The following is a 6331-nucleotide window of genomic DNA, read 5'->3' on the forward strand; positions in this document are numbered from 1 at the left end:
CCATAACCTTCTATTTCACTCTTTTGAGCACAAAGCTGCCACCTCCGTCCCACCCACCCCACCCCCCCAAATCGAAGCACCCAATCAAGTGCCCCCTGTAAACGGCCAATCCCCGTCTACTTTCTCGGGACCCTCTTCAGCTCCGTGTGCTCCCCGCGGCCCAGGAGTGATGCAAACGACCCCATCCTTCAAAGGGGAGGGCAGGCGCTGGAACGTGCTATAAACGACGCCCACTCCCAGCCTTCCAAGCCCCCAAACGGATTCGATTGTTGTTTCGTGGGGCTTTTTTTTTTTTCTTTTCTTCCTCCGAACCTCCGAAGTGTTCTCCCTTCCCATTGGCCGGAGCTGCCCCTTGACGCCACCCTGGCCTTGCTCGCTGATTGGTCCATTCTGGATGTGCCCAAGCCTTTTTCCCAGGGTGTGGCCCCCCCGCCCCCAACAGGGTTCTGACCCCTGGCTCCTCCCTTCCCCCCCAGCCCCCCTCTCTGTTCCGAATGGTACCGCCCTGGCTCGGCTCCCCCTCGGCCCAGGCCCCTGCCCTTAGGGCCCCCGGACGGGGCGGGGCACGCTGGGGACGGGCAGAGGGCGGTGGTGGCGCCTTCCTGCCGAGCCCGAGGCCGCCCCCGCCACCCTTCTGCAGCCCTCGTAGGTCCCACTTTCCCCTGGGCAGTTTTCGTCCTGCCTTGGTAGCCCCGTCCCGTCTGTGCGGCCCCCACCGTGGTCTTTCGGTCATCCGGATCGGCAGCGTTAAATCCCTGCCCTCAGCGCTCCACACACGCCCATCCGCCTCCACCCTCGGGTTCTTGCAGCACTCCCTCTCCCCGCGTCTGCTCACCCTTCCCCTCCCGAGCCCGCCGAAGCCCCGGCCCGCCTTCCTCGCGGACTGTCCATCCCCAGGATCCCCCTCCCTGTGTGTGGCCCTTCCTCCCAACGGCCTCCCCTTCGCGGCTTCCCCTCCCCTTCGTGGCCAGCGTGGTGGAGCACTCCCGGCCCACCCCCCTTTCTCCGTACCCCCGCGCTCCCTTCTTATGTTGTCCCTTCACGTCCCTCTCTAAGTCCCTCCCACACCAGCCCCCCCACACCGTACACACATACCCTCCCTCCGAGGCGTCCCCCGGCGCCCCTCCCCTACCCCCGCTTGTCTACGCCCCTCCCACCCACCCCGTCCTTTTGTCTCCTCTTTGGTCTCTAAGTCCCCCGCCCCTCCCTCACTCCCGCCCTCGCTCCCCGCGAGCACGCTCTTATCTTCCCCAGGTCCCGGCGCCCCGCCCCCTGGCCGCGCCCCGCCGGCCCCCTCCCTCCCGCGGCCCCATCTCCGCCCTCGGCGCTCCGCCCTCCCTCCCCGCGGCTCCGGGCCCGCCAGCCCGGCCGACCTCCCTGGTTCCCGGCTCGCTCCTCCCGCCGCCGCCGCCGCCGCCGCCGCCGCCGCTCCCCGACCCACCCCTTCCCGGGTCGGCGGCTCGCTCCCCCGCGCAGTCCCGCCGCACAGACACAAACGCACACACACATGCCTCGCCCGCTCGCCCGCTCAGGCCCTGCGGCGGCCCGGCCCCGCGAGGCGCGCAGCCTGCCCTCGGGGGAGCCCCGGCGTCCCCCGGCCACCAGCACCTCGTGGGCGGGCGCACGGCCCGGGAGCGCGAACCTGGGCCGGGTCGCCCCCTCCCCCGCCTGGCCCTCGACGGCCGCCCGGGACGCAGGCGCCCGTCGGAAGTGTTTGGGGGACGGGCGGGCCACGGCGCCTCCCGCAACCCGGGCCTGGCCGGCGCGCCCTGGGGACACGCTGCGACCCTACCGCATGGGATGACTGTACCCAGAGCTTCCTCCCGGCTCCCGCCCCAAACCTGTGCCACCAGCGCGCAGTGCACAGCAGGGACTAGCGACTAGCGGGATGGGGTGGGAGGGGGACTGTCCCGAAAATACCCTGAGGAAACTTAGCTGCGGACCGTGAGGCCCAGAGAGGTGAGGGCCACTGACACGCCCCGACCACCCAAGGAGAAGGGGCGATCCCACGCGGATCGCCTCGGCCCCCGCCTCCCAGTCCCGGGCTGCCCACCTCCCGGGCGCAGAGCTACGTTGCCTCTAGCCCTTTGTATCCACCCCACGCGCGTGGAGGACTGGAATTAAACCTCAGTCCGGGGTGGCAGGCGCGGCTCAAGTGAACAGAAAACCCAGCCACAGGTCAATGGGCACTTTTTTCTAAAACAGTCTGTTCGGTGATGCCCAAATTGACCGCGTTTCCTCGCCTGAACCTCTTCCCCCAAGCCCTCACTCAGTCTTACCTATTTACCCACCAGATTGGAAGCTCTTTGAAGGGGGCCCTGTTTGTCTCTGTGGCTCCCTCAATGGATCCCTTGTGATTGGCGGACAAGTGGATTTATTTGTTAACTGCCCGCCTTTGGGATCTGTGTCATTATCGTGTGACTTAAGGTTGTAAACTCGGGAGGGCCAGGACCGGGTCGGGATTACTAGCTCGTGCCAGGCACAGCATGATGCCCAAAGGGATGGGCCGTCAATGTTTTTTGAGTCTGATGTAGCTAATTATGCAGGAGGCAGATGCCTACCTCCTCCTGGTCCTCAGAACTCCCAGTTCCAGAGCTGGATGTCCTGAGTAAGGAAGAAAATAAGGAGCTGCCTTAGTTCATTCCCAGTCCCAGGCCGACTTCATAGGGCCAGAACCGGCTGCACTCATCAGAACACACTGGGTGGTGTGACTTTCCAGTACTGGGAATGGGTTTGCAGGGAGCCGTAAACTCCCCACTTTAACTCCCATCAGTTTGCAACTGGAGCTGGGAGGAAGGAAGTAGCCAGTTTTTTTCTCCCTGTAAAGCAAACTGTCCCATATAAGGATCAAACCTGAAGCTCCTCATCCATTTACCCCAAGGTCAAGCTGAACCCCACTGTGCCAGAGTAAGGAGGCTACAAACAAACTGGACCCGATCAACAGCAATCAACCCCAGGGAAAGAGGGACAGTGGAAGTGCTCCTTCCTCCCATTTATGGATGCAAGATTGATCCCGTACTTTGCAGCGGTTTATTTGTAACCTGGTCACTTTAGGGTCAGTCCAGCTCCCTGCCCAACTCACACCCCCACCCCCAGTCGGACAGGTCCTCTCTGTCCTTCCTCAGCCCTACACTGTCTTTACCCAAGCCAGCCTGCTCTAAATGGACACGGTCAGTGATCCAAGCAGAAACTGAAACAGTAACAATCGGACAGTGTCAAGAGACTCGGGCAGAGATGCCTCGGAGCGCCCGGCCTCCTCCTCTGCCTTGGCACAGATGTTCTTATTGTCCTGGAAAGAAATACGAAATTCCCTCCCCAAGTGTGGAGGGGGGATGCTCCAGGGCTTAGCCTCCAAGGACAGAGTTGCTAGCCCAGCCCCAGTCTCTCTGCCCCCTAATTATTCAGAATGGGACAGTCACCATCCCTCTTCCCCATCCTAGCCAAGGCTGGTCCCCAAGCCATTTGTCCCCCTCACTAAGGAGATTAAGGGGAGTGGGACTGGAGCTACATGAGGAGATTACTAAACTGTTCCGATGTTCTCTTTAGGGACCGTTAGCACATCAAAATACATATTTGGAAAATACAATTAACACTGGGAGAAAAACAGTAAACACAGTGTCACTATGCCAGCCTCAACAGTTTTGTTTTGTTTTGTTTTGTTTAAATGCTAATGGCCTCAAATGGGGAGCAGCATCCATCAGTTAAATAAACAAGCCATTAGACTGAGACTAGAAGTGTCAACACATGACTAATCTACTAATTGGGAGAAGGCATCGCTAGTTAGGAGCAGGGCAGCAAAGCACGCTGGAGACTGTGGAGCGGGCTGCTGAAGCACATAGTATGTGGGTTTTGGAGACCCACATACTGAGTTTGAATCCTGCCTCTACCAGTTGTTCGCTATGTGGCCTTCAATGAGTCAAGTTGTTTCATTTCTCTGAACTTCTGTTTTCATTCTGTAACATGGGGACCAGCACAGTACCTCCATCACGGGGCTGTTGTGGGGATGAACTGAGATAATACAAGTCAAGTTCTGAGCCTGCCACGCTGTAAGTGTTCCACGCCTTTTAGCAATTATGGATGATAATAAAGTACCTAGCACATGGTATACACTCCAAAAATGGCAGCAATGAAGATGAAAAATAAATGACCTTTGGTTGCTAGATATTAGCCATAAAAGGTGAACATGGACCCCTGGTGTCCCCAGAACCTCCCAAATATAGCTGGCAAAGGGATGCTGTTGGTTGGTTAATTCCAACTTCTCAAGGCCATCCCTTTAACCTGGGATTAGCTCTAGCCCATAAGGATCACTGTCCTGTTCCAGGGTTGCTGGATTCTAGGGCCTTCTGTCCTGGCACCTGCCTAAGAAGCTTGAGTTAAGCTGGCTCTCCCAGGTGGAGACCAGCCTGGTAGTGGCCTGGGCATACTTCCCCAGCTAACCAGACCCATCCTATAGAGAGTATTCTGGGTTGTTCTCAGTTGCCTTCTTCCTGTTGTGTGTGAAGACGGGTGGGGACCACAGTACTGAGAGGGGCCAAAGTGAGGAGGAAGGGGGCAGGGAGGGGCCCACAGGACGCTCAGGAGAAATAACTGTGACCTAGACAACGTTGTTGGCCTTTGCTTCTTGACCCATCCTCTCCATTTGAAGCCCGCTCTCCTCCCTGTCACCTGCCAAGGAGGTCTGTCCTCAGCCAAATGGAGTGTCCCTCTTCACTCGCCAGCTCCACTGATGCCCCCTCTCCCTTTGTCCCTTCCTGTTTCAAGAGAGTGTTGCTCTCAGTCTGGAAGGTTGGTAAGTACTGGTTTAGAAAATTCTCTCTGCACAGGTAAGGAGTTAAGCTAGTACTGGCTTAACATGCCACCCCCTCCCCAGGTCTTGTGGTTGCATAGGAGCCTCTTTAACTTGGAAAAAAAATCCTCAAGGTGCCTAGGAAAGAATGCAAACAGATGGCAGGGGATTTCTGGGCCTTCAACAGGCTGAGGTGGCACGGGCAGGAGAGAACTTTCACCCTTCGTTGTCCGTGATGCTGCTCTGTTTTGCCTCCTTGAAAATTCTGCCTTGTACTCTGGGCCCTGAGCAGGCCCAGCCAACACCCCGCCCCCAGGCACTCACCCTCTCCCCTCCAGTTCTACACCCGGAGTAACCCCACACCCCAGGAACCAGTTCAGTGCTCAAGCTCCATGCTCCTTCATCCACATGTCCCAGCTGAGCTCTGAAATAGGCCCCCTCCTGGCTCTGCCCTTCACTAGCAAAGAACAGATTAACCTGATCAATTCAGCCTTCTCCACAACTGTTTATTGAGCACTCAGGGGTTAATGTGTTCTCCCTCCGGCCACACCCAACTGGACTGCAGTTCTCAAAGCACACCAGTCAGGTCTGTGCCAGAGTCTATGCAGTTGGCAACTGTTCTCTGAGCCTGGACCACTGTAACCAGGCCCCCAACCCTGTTCTCTGCAAATCAAAGTCTCTTGTTCAAAGGACCAGCTGAACTGCCCCTGCCTCTGGGAAGCTGCCCACAGTGCCCCAGGTGAAGTCATCTTCCCGCCCACCCGCCTGGGTTTGCAGCACTCAGTAGTCCCTCTTTGAGGGCCTCCTTGCACATTCTGCCTGGCATAAAAATTAGTTGCTGGCTTGCTGCTCTCCTGTGGGATAGATGTAACCTTTTTTGCAGCTGAGGAGGGCTTCTGCTTCACTTTATACTTTGGGTTTCAAACCCACACAAAGGACTAGATAACACAACGCACACCCATCACCTAGATTCCACAAATATCAAGATTTTGCCACATTTGTTTCTGCTTCATGTTTGTGTCCTGCATCCCACACAAACAGTGCCTAGCACTGCCTGGAACAGCTCTTTCAACAAAGGAGCTGAGGCTTGGTGGGAAACGGTGGGAATTCAGGCTTGCACAACAGGTTCCCGGGGTGGGGGGGTGATGTGGGCCTGGGGGAGTTGGGTAATTAATATAAAAAGTTGTCCATGCTTGAGTATCTATTATGAGCCAGGTGGTTTCCTGTTGATCTCATTTCACCTTCACCTTATTGGGGGAGGTACTGTTATCCTGATTTTGCAGATGAGAAAACGAGACTCAGAGAGGTGAAGGGACTTACCTAGGTCCCCCAGATGGACAGTGGCAGAGCTGAGATTCAAATCTAAGTCCTGTGCTCTTCTGCTATGCTGTGCAGCCTGCCTCAAAGAGTGCCAAGCAGGTTGCCACCTGCTCTGCTTCAGTTTGACAAAATGCAAGACATGCTTTGTGTGTGTCCTTGCACTGTAGCGTGCATACACACGTGCACGCACACACGCATGCACACCCATGCAGCAACCTGCATGTT

The sequence above is a fragment of the Globicephala melas genome, chromosome X (genome assembly GCF_963455315.2).
Source record: "Globicephala melas chromosome X, mGloMel1.2, whole genome shotgun sequence".
NCBI classification, from domain to species: domain Eukaryota; kingdom Metazoa; phylum Chordata; class Mammalia; order Artiodactyla; family Delphinidae; genus Globicephala; species Globicephala melas.